The sequence below is a fragment of the Acomys minous genome, assembly GCF_964271855.1.
Source record: "Acomys minous genome assembly, chromosome: 4".
In the NCBI taxonomy this organism is placed as follows: Eukaryota; Metazoa; Chordata; class Mammalia; order Rodentia; family Muridae; genus Acomys; species Acomys minous.
In genome coordinates, this window is record NC_140486.1 from 9529609 (window position 1) to 9551942 (window position 22334).

The 22334-nt window shown below is 38.5% G+C and overlaps 1 long non-coding RNA gene across 1 annotated transcript in view; it reads right to left on the bottom strand.

The window, feature by feature from the left end:
- The window catches only part of LOC311595834, a 44618-nt gene extending 23436 nt beyond the window's left edge, over positions 1 to 21182 (bottom strand). Inside the window, exon 1 of the long non-coding RNA XR_014778592.1 lies at positions 21034 to 21182. This is a non-coding gene — a long non-coding RNA (uncharacterized lncRNA). The remainder of the gene's footprint in view (positions 1 to 21033) is intronic.
- Between the last annotated feature and the right edge of the window lie 1152 nt (positions 21183 to 22334).

Below are 22334 nucleotides of genomic sequence, written 5' to 3' on the forward strand. Positions count from 1 at the left end.
AAGCAGGCAGGCAGGCATGATACTGGAGCAGAGAGAGAGAGAGAGAGAGAGAGAGAGAGAGAGAGAGAGAGAGAGAGAGAGAGAGAGAGCGCAAACAGGGAATGGCATGGGATTTTTGAAACCACAAAGCCAACCCTCAGTGACACACCTCCGCCAACAAGACCATATCTTCTAATCCTAAGCAGTTCAACCAACTGAGAATCAACTATTCAAATATATAAGTCTTTGGGGACCATTCATATTCAACTCTCACCAGAGAAACTTATCTTTTCAGCAAATGGAGACTATAATAGAAATCCACAACTAGTAAAAATGTAAAGAACAACAAACCATAAGGTGCCCAAGCTCAACTGAAATATCTAACATGCAGTTCCTGCCTTTATAGCTAAGGAAACAGCAGGTCAGACAGTATGGAAAAACTGTTAGAGCCAGAGCACAAGGCAGCCACCGTAAGATAACCTCTTCTATATATGACATGGGCACTACACCCATGAAATGCCCAAAAGTAGTGTAAATAAGGCCTGTGCCACAACAGCACATTCGACATTTCAACATACATAAGGGAGATGTCACAAAGCCCTAATTCCAGAAGAGGAGATGCTTAGAGAAGCAGAGTCGGCTTTCCCCAGGGAAAAGGCCCCTGATAGGTTATCTAGTCTTAAGTGTTCAACTCTAAACAAATATACAGCTAAGCAGTACTAAAGGGACTCAGATGCACTAGTGTGTGTGTGTGTGTGTGTGTGTGTGTGTGTGTGTGTGTGTGTGTGTGTGTGTGTAAAGCACTAATTTTTTAAAAGGACATGAATTTGGGAGGCAGTAGGGGAGATTGAGGAGGAGTGGTCAAGAATGGAAGGAGTGAAAACAAGTAAATTCGGTACTCATGCATAAAAGTCTCAAAAATGAAAAGTTTAAATTAAAAAAATGAAATAGAGTATAAAGGGACACTGTAAAGAAGAATAACAAAAGAAATACTACAAAAGTTGATAAGAAAGTAAAAAAAGCATTTTTCTCACATTCTCCTCTAAAAACTATTGCAAATACTGTTTCACGAAATAAAATACAATAAGATGAACCAAAAGCTACATCGAAGTTGTCATTTGTTTTATTTGCCTTGGACCTTTCTGGTAGAAGATGGAATCTCAGAGTAGTTTTGATTTGCATTTCCAGATGGCTAAGGATGCTGACCATTTCTTGAGGTGTTTCTTAGCCATTTGAGTTTCCTCTTTTAAGAATTCCCTGTTTAGTGTGGTTATTCTGTATTTGGATATTTGGCTAATACCCACTTATAAGTGAGTACATACCATGTGCATCTTTCTGGGTCTGGGTTACCTCACTCAGGATGATCATGTCTAGTTCCATCCATTTGCCTGGAAATTTCAAGATTTCCTTGTTTTTAATAGCTGTGCAGTATTCCATTGTGTAAATGAACCACAGTTTCTTTTTACATTCTTTGGTTGAAGGACTTCTAGGTTGTTTCCAGATTCTGGTTATTATGAATAAGGCTGCTGTGAACATAGTTGAGCAAATGTCCTTGTTGTATGGTGGAGCATCTTTAGGGTATATACCCAGGAGTGGTATGGCTGGGTCTAGAGGTAGAGTTACTCCCAGATTCCTGAGATAGTGCCAAATTGATTTCCAAAGTGGTTGTACAAGTTTTCACTCCCACCAGCAATGGAGGAGTGTTCCCCTCTCTCCACATTCTTGCCAGCATGTGCTGTCACTTGAATTTTGATCTGATCCATTCTGATAGGTATAAGATGTAATTGCAGAGTCATTTTGATTTGCATTTCCCTAACGATTAGGGATGTTGAGCATTTCTTTAAGTATTTCTTGGCCTTTCTCTGTTTAGTTCTGTACCCCATTTTTAATTGGATTATTTGATTTGTTGGTATTTAATTTCTTGAGTTCTTTATATATTTTGGATATTAGTCCTCAGTTAGATGTAGGGTTGGTGATAACCACACTACAATACACAGACCTAAAGAAAGTAAATAACAAGGGAGACACTAGGGAGAATGGTTAATTCTCTTTCAGAAGGACAAATAAAATAGACACCAGAAGCAATTGAAGAGAAGGAACAGGAAGAGAGCCTGACATAGAGGTCCTCTGAAAGACTCCACCCAGAAGGAGATCCAAGCAGATGCTGAGAAACACAGCCAAACTCCAGGGTGGAGTGCAGTGAGTCTTATCAAAGAGTTGGGAAATAGAGGGACCTGGAGGGGACAGGATCTTCACAACAAGACCAAAGGAGCTAAGAAATCTAGGTAGAGGAGGGAGAGTGATGCAGGGATTGATCCACCTACCAAGGACCATGCATGATGTGGACCTAGACCCTCTGCTCAGATTTAGTAGATTGGCAGCACAGTCTCCTTGTGGGACCCATAATATGGAGAGTAGAGAGTACTTCTGACATGGACTCTGGACCATACATATTGATCACTTCCTCCTGGCAGAGTGGCCTTGCCAGACCACAGAGGAAGAGGATACAAGCAGTCCAGATGATACTTGATAGCCTGAGGTCAGATGTTAGGAGAGGAGGGCTCCCCTTTCTGAGGACAAGGGGAGGGAGGGAGAGAGTACAAAGGAGGGAGAGTAGGATTGGGAGGTGATGAAGGAGGAGGTTACAATCAGGATGTAAAGTGAGCAAATTAAAAATTAAAACAAAAAGAATTCTCTGTTTAGAACTGTACCCCATTTTAAAAGAGGGTTATTTGTTTTCTTGAAATCAAGAATTTTGAAAAGTTCTTTATGTGTTTTGGATGTGTATCTTTCAGATGTTGATAAAAATTTTCCCCATTCTTTATGTTGCCCCTTTCTCCAAATGTCATTTCCTTTGCTGTACAGAAGCTTTTCAATTTCATTAGGTCTCACTTATTGTTGATCTTAGTGTCCATAAAAACAGTGTTCTGATCAGAAAGTCTTTTCCTGTGCCAAGGAGTTCAAGATTATTTCCCATTTGATTTTTTAAAAATAAGGTTCAGTGTATTTGTTTTTTTGTTGATGTTTTTGATTCATTTGGAGGTCAGGTTTGTTCAGGGTGATAAGTATGGTTCTATTTGCATTCTTCTACATGCAGCCATTTAGTTTAACAATTTCCATTTGTTGAAGATACCATCTTTTCTCCACTGTGTATTTCTGGCTTCTTTATTTAAAATAATCAGGTGTGCATAGGTGTATAGATTTATTTATGGGTCTTCAATTAATTTCCACTAATGGATGTGTTGGGTTTTGTGCTAATATAATATATTTACTACTACTACTACTACTACTACTACTACTACTACTACTACTACTACTATATAGAACCATTTGAAGTTGGAAGGATTGATTCCTAAAGGAATTCTTTGATTATTCTGGGTTATTTTAGTTTCCACATGCAACTGAAACTATCCCTTTCAAATATGTAAAGAATTAGTGGTAGCATCAACGAGCAGTCTAAGATATGTGGAGAATTGTGTTGCTATTTTGATGGAGGCTGCACTGAGCTTATATATTGCTTTTGGTAGGATGGATATTTTTACTATGTTGATCTTACTGATCCATAAACATGGAAGATCTTTCCATCTTCTGGTATCTTCTTTAACTTATTTATTCAAAGGCTGGAAATTCTTATCATACAAGTTTTCACTTGCTTAGTTAGAATCACCTCAAGGTATTTGATTTTAGTTTAAGCTATTATGAAAGGTGATGTTTCCCTGTTTTTTTATTTATCACAGACTTTTTTTCACTTGTATGTAGATAGGCTACTTATTTTTATAAGTTAAATTTGTAGACATATACTTTGCTGAAAGTCTTTATCCTCTGTAGGAGTTCCCTGGTGGAATTTTTGGATTTTCTTATGTGTACTAAAATATCATCTGCAAATAATGATACATTGTTACCTTCTTCCTTTCCAGTTCATGTCCTCTTGATCTTCAGTTGTCTTGCTCTAACTAGAACTTCAAGTATTATATTAAGGAAAGAGTGGTAAAGTCCAGCATAATTCTGTACTAAACCATCTGGCTCTGAGCTTTTTTGGTTGGGAGATGTTTAGTGAGTGCTTATATTTCATTACAGGCTTGTTTAAATTGCTTATGATCTTGATTTACCTTTGGCAAATAGAGTCTATTGAAAAAATTTTCCATTTCTTTTACATTTTTGGATTTGGTGGAATAAAGGTTTTTAATGTATGAATTTATAATTCTCTGGATTTCCTCGGTATCTGTTGTTTTGTTACCCTCTTCATTTCTGATTTTGTTAATTTTAAAATTCGCCCTCCATAAGAGTTTGTGGATCTTATTGATTTTATCAAAGAACTAAACATTTGGTTAATTGATTCTATTGTTCTCTTTGTTTCTGTTTTAGTGGTTTGTGAGAAAACACACACACACACACATACACACACACACACACACACACACACACACACACACACACACACTGAGGGAGACAGGGAGGAGAGGAAAGGAGAGGAGAGAGAAAGGGAGGGGGAGGGAGGGAGGGAGGGAGTGGTGAATCTAACTCAAAAAAAGTCTGAGAAAAATTTGAAAGAATCAAGCCTCACAGCAACTGTTGAAGAATGTTTCAAATGCATGTTGGCAAACTAAGTACAAATAGTTTGCAAATTGTCTGGGTTAAGATTCAAACTCCCAAGTGAGTAACTATTTACTTTGGAAAAAGCATGTGTGTGTGTGTGTGTGTGTGTGTGTGTGTGTGTGTTTCTAAACACAGAAATACAGCCTGCTCAGTTCATATAATATTACCTGTATGTATATGATCTCAGGGCTGAGTATTTGGTATTGGATACCTTAATTGGAGGAGTTGTTCTATGTGAAGACCATCTCCACAGCTCTCAGCATTCCCCAGCTGCTCTTAGCCCTTTGCCTAGGCTTGATGTCCTGCGAGCTTTCCTTCTTTTACCTTAGCTTGATGTTGGTGTCCAACCTCTCTGTCCAGCATTGCCCATCCTTCACCCAGTGTTTATCTGATTAAACTGAAGAATCTAGAGAATATCATATTAAATAAGGCAACTCAGACCCAGAAAGCCCTAATTTTAAATGCAGAGTTGGGGAGATCAAATGAGTCTTCTCATACTTGCAAGACAAACATTTACTTACTGAACCAAGAGCCTGTGCAGTCCCTTTTTATTTACAATTTTGTTTTCTGCACTTCAAATCACCTTCAATAAGCTCTACTTTAAAGTTACTAAATGTCAAGTTTTAGAAATAAGCAACTAATATTTTAAATAACTAACTATAGCATATCTGCTGTGATGTATTTTGCTTTATTTTTTATTATTGTTAACCTCTTGCTGTGTATTGGTTATAAATTGATTATTTTTATCTTAGGTATGTCCATAAAGGAAAAATACATAAAGGGTACCCAAAAGTTTGGGTCACATACTTAACTAAGAAAGGTTTATCATGGGGAGAAAAAACTTGTCAGTAAAGTAAAATATATACCCTGGAACTGGAGATATAATACAGTAAGTTATTTGCCTTGTAAGCAAGATAACTTGAGTTTAATGCACCAACCGTATATTTTAAAATCCAGGCTCATTGGTCCAAAAGTGGCATGGGAGTTCTGAGGGTAACCACTGATTGAATGTGAGGCCCACTCCATGTAATGTAATATATGCCTGGTACTGTAAACCTGGCCAAATTGCTATGGAGATCATAGGACCCATGTGGGAACTTAATACTGATACTTCGCTAAGAAGACACAAAGTTAAAGCATTTTCTAAATGTTTATGTTTATTTATATTAATAGTACATTGCTTTTCTCAGCCTTAGAGAAGCCTCTTTTAGAGTTGGGCAATGTTCAAAATTTACATAGTGCTGGAAGGTGCTGTGCAGGCTGCAGGGGGAGAAAAGACATCAATGACCTTACATGTCTGCTCCACAATCTCTTCACTGTCAGTGTCTGCAAACTCCAGTCATATCTCTGCAGTCTGGTTGGTTTCTTTCCAGGTGACTGTTGTCATCACACCTGTTTCCAGGATGGGACAGTGCCATTCTGGCAGCTATTGTTGACTCAGGCCTTTCTAAATAAGCACAGTGTGACTCTGAGAGCCAATTGGTGTTCACCCTTGGCTTCTTCTTTACAGATAGAAATCTCTCTTAAGCTTGCTTATTATCTCTTTAGCTCTTTCCATTCTAGTAATAAAGTCTATTGGTTTTTGTCTTGATTCTTGTCTCTCACTGCATTGCATGGATGAATGGTGCCTCTCATCATCTTACCCAGAAGAAAGGCTAAACATTCATGCAGGTGTGTTTTTTAAAAACATTTATTTTCTTTTTTACTAGGACTTCTCAAATTTGTAAATGTATATAACTTAGTTTCTTGTTTATGTATCATATGTATGTATTTATATGTATATACTTATGCGTAGTGTAGAAATTAAAATTTAATGTTATAAAGGAGGGCTAAGGAGATGGCTGAGTGGGAAAAAGTATTTGCTGTAAACGTACAAGGACTGGAGTTAAAATCCACAGCACAACCGCATGAGAATCTAAGAGTGGCTGTGGGAGCCTCTCACCCTAGTGCTCTGCCTGAGAAGAGACAGTAGCCTCGTGGGGCTCAATTGTCAGTGAGCCTAGCTCTAGGTTCAGTGAGAAGCCTTGTATAAATTGAACATTACACAGTGATGGAGACCATGACACCTATGTTCTCCTTCAGCTTCTACATGCTTTAGGCATTCACCTGTACAGACACATGTACCACCTCATCTTCTCTATAGACACCTGAGGCTCGAGGGCGGTGCTTTGATGAAGTCATCTCATTTACGCCTGACTGTTCTGAAGGTCTCTCACTCTCTGCAAAAGTATAGTTGTGGGTCTCAGTGTTCTCATCTACTGCAGAAGGCTTTTCTGATAAGGGTTGAACAATGCTCTGATATGTGGGTTTAGCATTTCATTGGGAGTCATTTTACTACCAAGCAAATGAACTAAATCTTAACAAAATCCACATCCATAGTTATTAGTGTAAGATCGCCTGTGCTGCATGTCACACGCACCAGCATATTGGAAGCTTTAAGCTCTTCTTCTTGCTTTCTATTTTTTCTTATGTATCCACTGTTCCCTATTTTTCTGTCTCATGCCCTTATTCTACAGAAAGTTCTTTCTGTTGTTTTTTGTGTCCTGAATATCATGGGGGAAAATAAGGAAGATATAGATGTCCAAAAAAATGTTAACCTGTCTCAAAGGTGTATATATGCCAGGTAGACAGTTTCAGGAAAGCAAGCCACCCAAAGTCTTAGAATTGTTTATTTTAAAACATAAGATATTCAGCATTTTATTATAAAATAGACTTTGTGTCTGTCAATCTGTCCAAGTACAGACTAATGTAAGTGCCTTGGCTAGGTAGATTAGGCTGGAACCTTGGATAGGTTGGGTATATTAAATGCATGTCTGTCTTATGATGAATTTATCAAGATGTGATTCCTTTTGTGTATGTATGTATGTATGTATGTATACACGTACATCTGTGTTCATCCATGGTGTGAGTGTGAAAGTCAAAGGACAATCTGAGTCTCAGTCCTTAGGTGCAGAAATTAAGCATGTAGGCTACACTGGCTGGTCTTTGAGTTCTGAGGGATCTACCTGTCTCGGCCTCCCATCTGGTCTTCACTATGATTCCAGGTTTGAACCATGAGACTGAACATTTGATGTGAGTTCTAAGAATCAAGCACTTTACTAATTGGCTGATTTCCTTAGCACATGACCCATTATAAGTAGAGAGGCAATTTCATACGTGAAATATTTCTAACACATATCTGCTTCTCTATTACTAAATCTGAAGTTCCTTAAGAAAGTCATCAGTACTGCTCCAAGTGTGTACCAAGGAACCATAGCATAGTGCAAACTAAGATAAAACAACAAATCTGCACCTAATTTCTAATCTGTGCATTTCATCTCACTGTTGGGAAAAAAGTATATAAATTGTTTTCATATGAAACCATAAGCTACTTGTCCCAAGGGGCAGTTGAATTTGACTTCCGATATTTATGGCTCTCTGTAGTGTTGGAATAGGTGATTTGGAAATAAATGAGGCTTTGGTTTTCTTATCTGTAATGTGAAAAAGTTGGAGTTAAACACTTACGTTTCCTTGAGGCCCCAAAATTAGCTTGCTGATTGGAACCTTCCAAACCTTTTAATCATGTAGAACAGGACTAAGTGTTACAAAACCCTTTTCATTTGATGTTTCCTTTTCCTCCTGGGTGCCTTAAATCTTGCTTTGTACTGCAGAGAGGAGCTGAAATCACATTAAGGTATAGAAAGCAAAGGAAATCAAGGTGCAACTTTGTACGTTCCTACCCGTGACTGGTGACACAGAGGGTCCCTAATTATAGGACTTGTCAAGGTTCCAGCAGTGTGTCAGAGGTTACGTCATGAACCTGCAGACTTCCAACTACAACCTGGTCCACTTTTCTGCACTGTGGGCAAAGCTTTTTTGTTAGCGAATTTCCTACATACACATAATGGATTTTGATCAAATCTACCACTAATTGCTTCTTTCCAACCCCTCTTATCCATCTCAACATACTTTCCTTCCAACTTCAGAAGCACTTTTTAAAAACTTTCTGTAGCTCACTTATTGCTTTCAGTGTGTGCATTGATGTAAGTCTGCATGCCCAAATAAAACTGACTGCCCCTACCCTAGCATCCACCAATTGCCAATAGTTTCTCAGGTAGGGGTGGTATTTTTTAACCCTCCTCATACATACTAGGATTTTGGATGACTTACACTATAGAATACTACTCAGCTAAAAAAAAAACACAAGGAAATCCCAAAATATGTGGACAAATGGATGGAACTAGAAATGATCATCCTGAGTGAGTTAACCCAGAAATAGAAAGATTCACATGGTATAATACTCACTTATAATTGGACACTAGCCCAAAAGGCATGTCCCATGAAAGTCTTCACTTACCAGGAGATTGAAATAGATGTGAAGACATCCTACTGGGACTCTAGGTAAGAGAAATATAGGAGATGGGAAAATAGAAGGATCCAGAGAGTCCTAGAAATCTACACAAAGAACATTGTGATGGGTGGATCAGGGCTCAGGGGTCTGTCCTTAAACTATTGCACTAACCAAGGACAATACAAGTAGTAAACATCAAACCCTACTCTGATCTAGCCAATGGACAGGACATTCTCCACAATTATGTGGAGAGCAGGAACTGACTCTGACTTGAACTCTGGTGCCTCATATTTGACTACCTCCCCTTGGTGAGGAGGCCTGGTGGCACTCAAAGAAAGAATAAGCAAGAATACCAAGATGAGACTTGATAGCCTATGACCATATAGTGGGGAGGAGGTCCCCCTGGATCATAGACCTAGAGGAGGAGAATAGGGTGAAAGCGGGAGGGAGGGAGGACCAGAAGGATACAAGTGATGAGATAACAACTGAGTTGCAATCTGAATAAATAAATTAAATAATAATAATAAATTTTTGTGCATGTAGCCACAGGTGCCATGAGGCCACATGTGTAACCTGTCATGACCAGAAAGCACTGTTTTTTTGCAGCCATACACTACCTCTGGATCTTTCATGAGGGTGCATTTTGTTGGGGATGCCGGTAAAATATGTATATGTGCATATATGATTCTAATTATGATTCTAAAATATTCATATATTTATACTATACATAATTTATAATTATATAGTAAATAGATATGTAATTATAATCATATTTTAAATTATTAATTATGATTAATGGCTGTAATTAATATATTATTAATTTGTATTAAATTTAAATTAATATAATTATCATGTTTATGCACACATACACACACATACACAAGACGTAGCACTCTGTAGTCTTTTATTCTCTACAATTTGATTCTCTGCATTAATGCCCATCTTCTGAAAGAGGCAGCTTGCAAAGGGTTGAGAAACACTTTATCCTGTGGGTATAGAGATGAGCGCTCAGGAGGGTAGTTTATTTTTACGTCAATTTCACAGAAAAGTTGTAGTGGGTTTTCACCTAGAGTCTATTACCCACCAAGCTACAGGTTCTCAGGCTAGTTGATAGTACCAGGCATGAGTTTTCTCCTATTGAATGGATCTTAAATCCAATCGGAAAATGGATTTGCCAGTTTTTATGATAAAAATTTAAAAAATAAGAGAGAAGTACTTGCTTTCTCCCACAGCATTCATGCTTCTCTTCTGCCTTTTGGCAGCCACTTATGAGGGAGAACTTGTACCATTTTCTGCACCTGCGTTACCTCATTCAGAATGATTATTCCCAGCTCTACCCATTTACTTGCAAATTTTAATTTTGATTTATGGATGAATAATAATATTTCATTGTATAGGCATACCTTATTTTCATTATGCTTTAATAAGCTGATGGAGATCTAAGCTTTTGCCATTTCTTTGTAATTATGAAGAGGGCTGAAGTGAACATAGATAAGCAAGTGTCTCTATAGCAATATATAGTCCTTTGAATATATGTCCAGGAGTGGTATGGCAAGGTAATATGGATTTCCACTTTCTACTTCACTCACTATGGTGGTAGGTGCTCTTCAGGAAGATATTGATGCATGTAATCAAAAACAATCTCAAGCTGTGCCCCTTGTCCAAACACAGGACACCACAGGGACTGAGTTTCCAAAATTATAAGAGGGGCCACTTCTGAAATACCAACAGCCTTATCCCTAAAATGGATGTCAAACAGACCTGTGTGTCAAGAACAAAGGAAAAATTGCAGGCACTTGAATAGCTGGTTCAAGAGCAGGTGTAGGCTCAACATACAGAAGAGTCTACCAGCCCATGGAATGCCCCTGTGTTTGCTGTAAAAAGGAAATCAGGAAAATGGAGACTGATAATTGACTTAAGAGAGCAGTAAATAGAGTAATTCAACCAATGGGTCCTTTACAGCCTGGAATCCCTTTACCTTTTTGTTATGTAGACCATGGCCTATAGTGATTAACTTAAATGATTGTTGTGTTGTTGTTCTTCTTGTTGTTGCTTTAGCAATACTCTTGCATGATCAGGGCAGGCAAAGGCTTGCTTTCTCAGTAACTACTCTGAACAACAGTTTTCCAATAAAGAGATGCCATTAGAACGTGCTTCCACAGGGAATGTTAAATAGTCCAACTTTGTGAACTTTATGCTAACATTTTGTGTAACAACTGTTAGAAATAATTTGTAGGCAATTTCCTCAATCTATTATTTGCCATTACAGGGATGATATTTTGTTGCCTGATTCTTATGTAGATACTTTTGATAAAATGTTTAAGGAACCTCCCTAAATAGACTTAAAGCAGCACCTACACCATAGACTACTGAGAAATCCCCAAAACACTCCACTAACAAAGACTGTAGATGTTATAAAATATACTATATATTACATGTGTTATTATTAACTATATATGTTTTAAATATATTTTTATTTTAAAATTTTAAATAATATATAAATATATTAAATATAATAAATAATATATGTATATATGTATATAATATATGTATATTTGGAAATCAAAAGAGAATACTAACTTGGGTGAGAAAAAGATGACATGAGATGCTTGTGACAGGTGTTATGCAAAAGCAGAAAATTTAAAGGTTTGAAAATAGCCCCCAGTGTCTCTCTTCTCTCTCTCTCTCTCTCTCTCTCTCTCTCTCTCTCTCTCTCTCTCTCTCTTTCTCTCTCTCTCTCTGGACAACTGAGGTTCTCTCTCTCTCTCTCTCTCTCTCTCTCTCTCTCTCTCTCTCTCTCTCTCTCTCTCTCTCTCTTCTCTCTCTCTGGGGTACTCCTTCCCTCTTTCCTTCTGTCCCCATGCTCATTTAATAAACCTTATATAATCTAAAAAAAAGAAAATAGCCCCCAGTTATAAACCCCTAGTCCTTATCTTCAGACACCTTCTTTGGGTATTACACTCATATCTGAGCCTCTGCCTCTTGGGTTCCTCCTGCTGCAGCATCCAAGTGATATCTGGTATAAACTTTCTGAGAGGGGCATCTTAGCAGTTACTTTAAGTGTGTAAGATCCAGGAGTTTCACTCTTACATATTTATTAGAGAAGACATTATTAAAGTCATAAATTACAGAGCTGTCGGTGTTTAATAGGGAATTGTATTTCTATTTTGAAATACATTGAGAAAGGGGGAAACACGTTATATTGTTTTGAGCCAGGCCCTGTAACCTATGTTAGCTTTGAACTTCAGATTTTCCTGACTTTATTTCCCAAGTGCTAAGATCATAGGTATGTGCTACTATGCCTTGTTTGTGAGGAATTACTAAGCTATTGTAATATTTCAAAGAAGATTTAGGGAATAAGATAGATATCATGCTTATCTTAATATGTAATTTTGTATCACTGAAGATAAGACATCTTGTTTAATGAATGAACAGACCTGCTGTGTTTGTGCATCCAGCCAAATAAAGAATGACGTAAGAGTTTATGATATTATGGTGTGAATAGGAGATGAATGTACTGTCCATCTTTTTCCTGTATGACAAAAGAATGTTCTTTTGGAAATCACTAAAAGCCAGGGTAATTTTTCCTCCACAGATAGTTCTGTAGTATTACAAATTTAGTTACAAGGGAGACTGCTTCAACACTTCAGAGAAGGAATCCCACCTTTCATGAGAAGGGTGGTGGCAACTGTGGTGCAAGGGAGAAGCAGCTGTTTCTTCTCAGAATAGTTAACCTAGTTGCCCACTTCTGATGCTCCCTTGGCTCACCTGTGTTCAGATCCGCACGTACAAGTTGACTCGACTCTGAATGTTTTGAAGGGCAAAACTGGAGCTCTGTGCCAGAGCCCTGGCAACAATGAGCAAAGTGTCTGCAAACACGTGGTCTCCAAGTTGTGCCCTGCCTGTAAGGGTATGTATGTTGTGTCAACCTCATGGCTTGGGATGGATCTTTAATCTTTTAATTAAATTTAAATCTCATTTTTTAAAAATCCCGTCTTGGTTTTACATTGGTATGTTGTACGCTTTAAGAAATTTATCCATTTCATTAGATTTTCCGATTTGTTGCAATAGTGTTTGAAATATCCTTGTAGTCCTCTGGATTTCATTGATGCCTTTGTAATAACTTCATTTTCATTGCGCATTTTATTAATGTAAGCCATTCCTCTGCTTTACTTGGCTGATTTGGCTGAAGTTTGGTCAATACTATTAACCTGCTCAAAGAACTTACTCTCCCATCTTATTATTTGTTTTCATTGGTTTTTTTATTTCTATTTTTATTAATTTCTGCTCTAATCTTGACTATTTCTCGCAGGCTACTGTGTTTGTTTTTGCTTGTTCTTGTTTTTTCAAGGCCTTAATATTCGATTAACTTGTGTATTTGGATTCTCTTTTGATTTCTTTAATGTAGGCACTTACCCATGTAAGTGTTCCCTGTGAGACTTCTTTCACAGTATGCCACAGATTTTCGTAGGTTGTGTTTTTGTTTTTCTTCAGTTCTAGACTTTTTAAATTTCCTCTTTGTATTTCTTCCATGATGGATTCATTATCCAGCAAATGGTGTGTTATTTAAAATTCATGTCTGTGTATTTTTGTGTTCTTTATTGCTGGTGATATCTGCCTTAGTCCACTGTGGTCCACTAAGACACAAGATGTGACTTCAGCTTTCCTGTGTTTGTTGAGACTTGCTTTGTTTCCCCATAGGTCATCGATTTCAGTGCTTCTGAATTGGAGGAGAGCAGTCTACCATTGTCATTATAACAAGTTTAAGAGGCTAAGATCTAAGTAACAACATTCGACCTTCAGAGAGCTCAGATGGTAGAATTTAACTGACACAAACTAGATCAAGGCATCAGATAGTATTTAAGTGTGTTTTTCAGGTTCATGGTGTAACATGACCCACAACTCAACTAACATAAGCATCCATTCTGAAGAAGAGGTTTATGAGTCTAGGGAGCTGTGTGGAAACATCATATAGTTAAGCTGTTTCCTAGTTTTCATCAGGAGAATGTAGGATTGTCTTTTTTTATCCGTGGTGCTCAGAACTGAACCTCAGAACTTGCGCATCCTAGTTAGTGTTAGCGTACTGACTTACACGCCATACTTCCTGTTTTTGGAAACAGAGTCTCACCACGTAACCTAGATGGTCTTGAACTCATGGATATACTCTTGCCAAATAGTACAGGATAGTCTTGAACTCACAGAGATACACTTGCCTCTGTCTTCAGAGTGATGGGATCAAAGGCATGAGCCACCACAGCCGGCACATCTCTAGTCTTTAAAAGTAGGCTTCTTATTTTTATCTTTCTGGGTCATTGACTATATGTTTTTACAACGTGGGGCTTTGAGAACCCAGAGGCCAATCTAGGTGCTCATCTCAGAGGAAGTGAATTAACCTGAGATTATAACTGTATCCTGGGAGTGGACGTCACTGTCCTCCATTGATAGGGCTTGGTTTTGTCTTTGCACTCCCATGTATTTAGATGGAATTTTTGTATATATCAGAACTCTTTGATCAGTGATATTGCTTCTCTGTTCACTTATCTCTAGAGGAGGCCATTGGTGAAACTGGAATGCTAAAGTCATCTAATAAGAGTATGTTTAGGCCAACCTGCCACTTTATATCTAGTAGCTTTGTTTTATGAAGTTAGGTGTGTCAGACATGTTAGGACTGTAATGTCTGTTGATGGATTGTTCTCTTGGTCAGTATGATGGGACCTTCTTTATCTCATCTGAGCAGTCCTGGCTCGAAGTTCATTTTGTCAGATGGTCTCTGCTTGGTTCCTGACTCTATTTACTTGTGTACTTTTGCCACTCTTTTCCCTCTAAGCTAGTTTCTATTGTTGGAGGTAAAGTATATCTCTTGGAGGCAGCATCATAATTAACATTGCCTTAATTCTAGTCTGTTAGTCTGTGACCTTGAGGATTTGATATCATTGATGTGTTATAATAATTGATATGCCACTATAACATATTTGGTGTGAAGGAGGTTTATTTTGGGAAAGGGAGAGGGAGTGGGGAGAAAGCAGGGAGGCAGGGAGGGAGAAAAGTGAGGGCACCCATGACAAAGGGAAACAGAGAGGGAGACACAGAGAGAGAGAGAGAGAGAGAGAGAGAGAGAGAGAGAGAGGAGAGAGAGAGAGGAGAGAGAGAGAGAGAGAGAGAGAGAGAGAGAGACAGAGAGACAGAGACAGAGACAGAGACAGAGACAGAGACAGAGACAGATAGACAGAGAGACAGAGAGACAGAGAGAGAGAGCCCTGGGTAGCAGGTGGGTGGGTCCTTTTTACTAGTGGTGCACCCAGCCTCAGCAGATGATGATGTCATAGGTTGCTAGGCTTCTGAAAGGCAGACTAGTGGGACCACCTGTAAACTAATATGATGTCAAAATCATTATTGAAATATGTAAATTAATCCTGCCATTTTGTTGATTTTTATGATAGTTTTTTATTTTGTTGGTTTGGTTTTGTCTTTGTTTTATCATTGACCCAACATTCTTATGTTGTCACATTCCTGGATATTCTTCTCCTTTTCTTTAGCACTAAGTACTGTCTGCAGGGCTGGCTTGTTGGTAATAAAAATTCTTTAACCTGTTTTAATTTCATGGGAAGCTTTGTTTTCCCCTTCCATTTTGGCATATAACATTGCTAAGTATAATAAGCTATGATATCATCTACAGTCTTTTAGAAATTTTATTACACTGACTAAGCCTATCTAGTTTGTAAAATCTCCATTGAAAAATAAGCTGTTACTCTAGTATGCCTGCCACTGTGTGTGATTTGGTCTATCCTGCACTTTTAATATTGTTTCTTTAATCTATATGTTTACTGATTTGATAATTCCATGACATAGGGAATCTATTTTCTGGTCCTGTTGACTGGGTCATCTGTATCCCTCTTGTACATTTATAGGTATCTCTTCTCTTAGATCTGGAAATGTTTCTGCTATGATTTCATTGAAAATATTTTTTGTGTCTTTGACCTGGATTTCTTCTCTATCTATTGCTCATAGGTTTAATCTTTTTATAGTGTTTCATTGTTCCTGCGTGTTCTATTCCTGGCTTTTGTAAATGTATCATTTTCTTTGAATGGGCCACTCAATTCCCTACCTTATCCTCAAGCCTGAATATTCTGTCTTACACTTGCTCCGTTCTGGTGGGTCAGGCTTTTCAATTGAGGTTTTTTTTTTTTTAATTTAGCATTTAAATTTTTTATTTTAGTTTTTGATTTCTTTATAACTTCTCTACTAAATTCTATTTTCATATTTTCAATTGTTTTTTAAACTTCATCAAAGCATTTGTACTTTCTTGAACATACTTATAGTTGGTATTTTGAAATCACTGCTTTGTGTGTAATCTAAGCTGCTTTCCTCAGAGAACAATTCTACAGAGTAGTAAGTTTTGCTTGAGTTGCATCATCTTGGTCTTTGTGCTGTTTGTGTTGTTGTGCTTGGACTTCAGCAGTGGAGGTTAGGCCATTGGTGTTGTCTTTTGATATGTGTAACTCCCCAAATGTTTTGACTGTATCTCCATGAGCTGTTACTACAATTTATCAGGTTTTAGATCAACAGATTGATGTTTAAGCCTCAGGTTGGTGGCCACTGAGTGTTAAGATTTGATGTGTGCATTGGACTATGAAGTTTTCATAGCTCTACTTGGGCAAGGTATAACTCTTGCCCAACTTATTAGCACTACATACATGAACGGTAGAGCTGTCCAGTTCTGAAGACGATGCATGAGGCTCTTCAGATGGTCTGCAAGTGGTGGCCGAGGGTAGTGCCCCGTCAGAGACACGAATGACTCTCCACAGTTCTCAGATAGCAGGAGCTGAATCCCAAGGGTTTGACTGTTATCACCTGTGAGAGGCACTCAGCTCTCCATGGTCCTCAGGTGGTGGGGATGTGAGTGGTGCTCACGTTTGATATCAGAGTTACCTGAGAAAGGTATAGGGCTCTGAGCATCATCCCCAAGTGTCAGAGCTGGGGTCATAGAGAAAGAGAGGCAGCACTGCCTCTGGGGAGTGCACAGCTCTGCATGTGGTGCTCACGTGTCTGGTGCTGGTAAGGGTTTGGAGTCAGGAATTCTTTCTTACACAACATTGCGTGTATAGCCATCAAAATTCTCAGATGTATACAGATATGCACACAGGAACCCCCCCACACGACCCCCTCTACACACACACACACACACACACACACACACACACACACACACACACACGCATACACACACACCAACTAATGGCAGCTAATTAACAATTAACACACCTTCTCACCTTTCTGGTGAGAACCCATTGGAAAAAAAACTCTTTTTGAACACTGAAAAGGTGAGCCAGGGGGCAGGCCATCGGGAGGTTATTTTGTGGGTTGGTTTAATTTATGGGGTTTATTTGTATCCTCTACTGTTCAGCGGGAAACTCTGTAAATGATGTTTGCAGGCACTAAGCTGTGATAACTGAACTGATGAGTTAAAGACTTGACTGAACATTTAATGTTGCTTATTAAATAATTATGATGAGGTTTGATGAATGGCTCTGATTCCCTGAACTTCCAACTGAGATTTTCAGCATGAGTTTCATTAAACAGAGGCGGATGGAGCCTGCTGCATCCCAGCTGCAAATGAGCGTGTGAGACGTTTTTAACTGGAAACCTTCAAATGTGAATAATTCAACTATCTCGGTCTATTTTTCTTGGTCTAAATACTAGTATTTCATTTTCATTTGATGATGAAGTAAAGGCAAATCATTCCACGTCTATGGGGCTTTCTAAAATATCATTGCAAGCTATCTCCATATGTAATTTATGAAAAATTAATCTACACTCTTTGTGAAATGAAGAAACCTATTCAGCTAAAAAATAAAGGTCTTATCCGGCTATGTCAATCATCTTATAAGAGTATGTTAGGTAACGTGTGCCTGGTGCTGAAGAGCAGAGAGCTATAGCAACTTATTAGTACCACTGCCTCAAAGCCAAGTCTTTTCGCTGCACAGGATATGCCTCTTACCTTTGAAATACACCCATATACTGTGGTAAGGACATGTTAGATCATCCAACAATATAATTTCAATTAAGAAAGCCTTAGAAATGCATGGCTTTTACACTATATCTTTTAAGCAGTCATATGTTATGTCGGTGGCAAATACACTTTATAGATCTACTTACAATTCACATTTGTGTTTTTGTTATTCAAAGTTCTTATAATGATCATGTTCGGTGTTTCCATGGTGGACAATGCAGTCCGCCGCATGGGGGAAGATCAGTGGAATTTATGAAAGGTAAGCTCTCTTCAGAGAGGGGGTGGAATGTGGTGGTTAAGAGTGGGGGTCTAGAGCCTCATTAATGTAGTCTCTGTTCCAAATCCTACTCCACATGCTAGGTAAAGGAGCTCCTACCTAGCACCCATGCACCTATATTCCGGGGTTGTGCCATAAGCGGCTAAAACTATACCTGGACAAGTCCTGATGTGCCCCATCTGAAAGAGGAAGCCACTGGACCCTGTGTGTGGTCATGCAGGAGAGTATTTGATTCAGGCAGTATCTCTCTGGTTTAATATAATTTTAGTTGTTAAGGATATTTAATGGGTCTATTATTTTTACAAAGCTAATTCAAAATATTTTAATGTGGGACCTCAATGCTAAACACGTTGTATAAACTGCTTAAGTTCCAGTGGCTTAGAAACACCAATCTGGCTTATTCTGATTTCCCGACTAATACATAAAATCGAGCAGAGAACCTAAATTTAATTTCTTTTTTATGTTAATCCAAAACACTAAAGAGGATTTAAAAGATTTGCAGGATCTCACAAGTTGTCCAAGCTGCTCCTGAACTTGCAATTCTCCTGCCTCAGCTTCCAAGTAGTTGATATCACAGCATGTACCACACCATGCCTCACATTTTTTCAGTTCACAGTAATAGAGAATTGCTTTCTTTAATTATGTAAATAGTACATAATAGTCTTGATTTTAGATTTTGACCAGTAAAAATTTTTCTGCTTTTTTTTTTCCTACCAGAGCCATTTTATATGCCTGGGTAGTATTTCCCAGGATTTCTTTTCTATTTTGCATATTACTCACCTTTAAGAATACCACCAATGGGAATGCAAACTTGTACAACCACTTTGGAAATCTATCTGGCACTTTCTCAGAAAACTGGGAATAGAGCTTCCTTAAGACCCAGCTATTCCACTCCTTGGAATATACCCAGAAAATGCTCCACCACACAACAGGGACGTATGCTCAACCATGTTCATAGCAGCCTTATTCATAATAGCCAGAACCTGGAAACAGCCTAAATATCCCTCAGTTGAAGAATGGATAAAGAAACTGTGGTACCTCTATACTATGGAATATTACTCAATTATAAAAAACAAGGAAATCCCAAAGTTTGTGGACAAATGGATGGAACTAGAAATTATCATACTGAGTGAGTTAACTCAGAAATAGAAAGATTCACATGGTATATACTCATAATTGGGCCCTAGCACAAAAGGCATGTCCCATGAAAGTTTTCACTTACCAGGAGATTGGGATAGATGTGAGGACATCCTACTGGGACTTTAGGTAAGAGACATATAGGAGAATGGGGAAATAGAAGGATCCAGAGGGTCCTAGCAACCTACATGAAGAACATTGTGATTGGCGGATCAGGGCCGAGGGGGGGGTCTACTCAAACTATTGCACTAACCAAAGACAATACAAGTAGTAAACATCAAACCCCTACTCTGATCTACTCAATCGACAGGACATTCTCATTCTCCACAGATATGTGGAGAGAGGGGGCTGACTCTGACTTGAACTCTGGTGCCCCATATTTGACCACTTCCCCTTGGAAGGGAGGTCTGGTGGCACTCAAAGAATAAGCAGGCTACCAAGATAAGACTTGATAGCCTATGACCATATAGTGGGGGAGGAGGTCCCTCTCGGTCATAGACCTAGGGGAGGGGAATAGGGTGAAAGTGGGAGGGAAGAGGAACCGAAGGATACAAGTGATGAGATAACAATTGAGTCGTAATATAAATAAATTAGTTAAATAAAAACAAAGGATGCCACCAACAAGTAGCTACTATTATTTGGTGGATGGTTCTTGTTGTTTTTAATGTCATCAATATGGCTTAATAATGTTTATTATCAAGCCTATACTTATTATTATTACATCAGTATTACCCGCTAGCAATCAATCAAGACACAGACACCTGTTATATTTTAAAATAGCTTTAGTTAACCTGAGGCAGGGCAGATATCAATCCTGTAAACTGCTTCCCATAGTGGGGCAGGTATCCGATACCTGCCCCAGTCCCATGCCATCTGTTTCTAATAATTTCTGTCAAGCTACCTCCCATCCATAATCCCAAATATTTACTAAAGTTCTTCATTCAGGCCAAATCCCCATCCACACCGACCATGTGCTTCTCTTCCATCTTACGCATGGCACCCATCTTCTCCTCCTCTCTCCTCTGGTATCTCCTGCTTCTTCCCAAGATTCTCTGTCTCCAGCTGGGGAAATTTAGTCACACCTACCTCATCTGCCCTGCCCAGGTGATGGCCTGTTATTGGTCAAAAGTTGGGTCCCAGAGACAGCAAGCAGTAATTAGCATTAAAATTTACCAGACATCCTCTGACAATTCTAATAGAAGCTTCCACATTCTATTTGTTTGTAGATTTACTTGTTGATGTTTTAGAAAAAAAATACTGGTAGAAATGACACAGATAAGCATGGCAATGTCCACATATGCACATTAGTTTTGAAGGGTGGGACATGTGATCAAATTTTCAGTTGGAATTGTAAAATAAATATCACCAGAGGCTATTTTTAAACCCATGATAATTTAAATGCAGCGCTGTTGTCCTATCCTCATTACTGTCTCTCTAATAAAACAGAATTAAATAAAAAGTGGGTATATTTTGTAGCAAGTATTATATATATATATATATATATATATATATATATATATATATATATATAATCCTGTTCCGAATGCTGACTTTGTTTATACTCTTTAGCCAAGATCAAATCAAAGAGAAAATGGAAAGCAAAATATCCAACATATGGCCATGTTGCATCATAAGAGAAGAAATTATGCAGTAAGCTCAGGTGACACAAACAGCAACAATAACAACATTCTTGTCCAAACTTACTGTGTGAGTGACACCCACATTGACATTACGACAAAAAGATGAAGTAAATGAAGTAAGTCGTGACATCGTCAGTGAAATTTCTTAAAGTTTCAGGGCATATTTCCAACTGCCTTCCTGGAAAGCTGGCCAGCTCTGCCTTTGAACAAAGCAATCAGTCCTGCAAAATATCAACACAGCGATTAGTGAAAGCAATCCCCACTTTATCAATTTCTCCCACATTCCACTTCAGCCAAATAAACCATATCATGTAAGAAAAAGGGAACCCACACACAAAAACCTCCCAGCGACACTCCCATCTGAGAGATCAGAGACGTTGGTAGCAGCAGTGTGGAACAAAATAAAGTGTAAAAATCACCAGAGAAGAAAGAAACCAAGTGATTCTAAAACATATCGTTCTAAGAATTATGAGAGTCTAGTTGCTACAATCATTATGACACCCAACAGATAACTATAAACAATTCCAAATTTTTTGCCTAAGACAGTGGGCAAGCACTTCCGTCCAGGTGAGCAACAAACAGATTTTAGTAGCATTCAAATCGTGTTTCCTCATTTGCTCTTTTAAAACAATGCAAGCCGACTAAGGCAATAAATGTTCCAGTCTCATGGCGTTCTCATGTCCATGAGAGCCTGGTGTATACCGTTTTTTAGAGTTCAGGGAGGATGGAAAGCGGGTGGTACATTTCTTCTTCAAAATCACATGGGAGAAAGTCTGTGCAATGTGCTTTCTATGAGCAGATAATCACCTCACACTTTATGTTAACAAGGACAGTGGAAGGCAGCACAAAGTGTGTGGACTGCCATCAAGGAACAACAGCCATAGAGCAGGCGTAATGCCTTACCCCAATGAATGTGCTCTAGTTGATTGTAGCGGACAGGCAACATAAAACTTTCAGTCATAGTTTAAAGGGGGAAATGCATTGTTTTCTATTTTGGAGGTAGTAATTTATCATACTTTTGCTAGGGGTGTTCTTAGGTTTAACCATTTACTTTATTGACTGTATTCTGTAGCCACAATGTAGACCAGTAAATGGTGAAGAGCCTGAGAATAAAGACCCTGAAGATCAGAGATTGAGAAGAAGACATCTGAGGTCTAACTCAAATGCAGAACTTTTCTGCATCCCGCTCTAACCCGAGTCTTCCATTTGGAACTATCTAACCTCCAGAGTCCCTAGGAGCTGCTTAGACCTCAGGTTCCTTCACTCACCACAGCTGAGGGAGGAGCCATGAGTCAGTTCCGATGCTACATTGAGCCAGCAGTAACGCTCTTGGCTTCTACCTTTGAAATCAACTGAATGATGACT